Here is a 1,456-nt window from a genome sequence, read left to right as displayed (position 1 = left end):
AAATATTCTTAAATGTTATGCTCACTTTTCAGGCGGAAAATTGATAAAAAAGCACATTTCTTCATTTGAGGACTTATCTGATTTTGACATCATTATAAACTGTGCTGGCATTGGGGCAAAGTTTCTTACATCGGACAAAGAATTGTATCCAGTCAGAGGGCAGGTACAACTTAAATTTACAAGTGTTTGCTTAACTACCAGGTTAAATGTACAGTTAAATTTACAAGTGTTTGATTTCCCACACATGGCCACACTTAGGGATGCACATTACAGAATAATTAGGTATTCTAAATCTAGGATATCCTAGAATACTTTATTTCGAATCTAGAATTCCGAATCTAGAATTTCGAATCTTTTTATATTCATAGGAAAAAATAATTTTACCCACATAAGTCAGTTTATTGAGTCTTTCATATTAGCCTTGTTTGATCATGAGCTGTAAAATGATCAAAAATTGTACTATTGGGTAGTTTTTTGCGTCATGATTATCTTTTGTTATATTATAATATCAGTAAATTATGCTCAAATTATGTCTGAGGTATAAATTTAAAAGAAAACCTATCAAAGTTTGGCAATACCTACAAAACTACAATGTGAGGGGCGATGAGACACCAAAGTGACATATTTTTACATTAACAATATTCTGCAACTTAGAGTTAACTTACCGAATTTAACCGGCTGTGCTAGTTTATTTGCCATATAAACTTTATATAGTACAATGGGGGAAGATGGGACCCTTAAGCACATATTGCCAAATATTTCCAAAATCAAAAAAAATGACGGTCTTTGGGTAATACCACGAATTAGTACTATCATTCCTTAATTAATTGACACCAATTTAATAAAATATAATAAACACACGAGGAGTTGTTTAGCGATCCGCATAACAGGTGAAATTTTACAAATTCGAAAACACACAGGATAAGATGGGACAGTTTAAAATCATTGTTAATTTTGATTATTAAGTGTAATTATAAATAGAAATATACGTAAACAACACGAAATAATACTGTACGCTTTGAAAATTAGGTCTAAACATTCTTTTTCTTGCCCTACTGCTATAGTTTTTTACATGTTTCCTATACATTATAATATTGCATAATAATTGGTATTGTTTGGACGACAATGGGAAATGTTCAAACATAATAAATATTGTATCCAACACGTGTATATGGACTTGTAATAACAGGAAATTTATTATAACTATTAATAAAGTTTTTATTTTTGCTACAAATTGGGTATTACTACTCCGTTTTTGGCACAAGCAACTTCTCATAAATTATCACCAAGTGCAAATGACCAAATTTCAAATATATTTTCAAAATATTATCTTTTTATTATATCAGTATCTTATAGTTAAATATCCCCTGAGGTTTAAATTACTAAATTAAAAGCAAACCTTTCAAAGTTCGGCAGCGAAAACATACAAAACAACAATGTGGGAAAGATGGGACTC

The sequence above is a fragment of the Ciona intestinalis genome, unplaced genomic scaffold (assembly GCF_000224145.3).
Source record: "Ciona intestinalis unplaced genomic scaffold, KH HT001123.1, whole genome shotgun sequence".
In the NCBI taxonomy this organism is placed as follows: Eukaryota; Metazoa; Chordata; class Ascidiacea; order Phlebobranchia; family Cionidae; genus Ciona; species Ciona intestinalis.
This window is presented reverse-complemented; position numbering follows the sequence as displayed.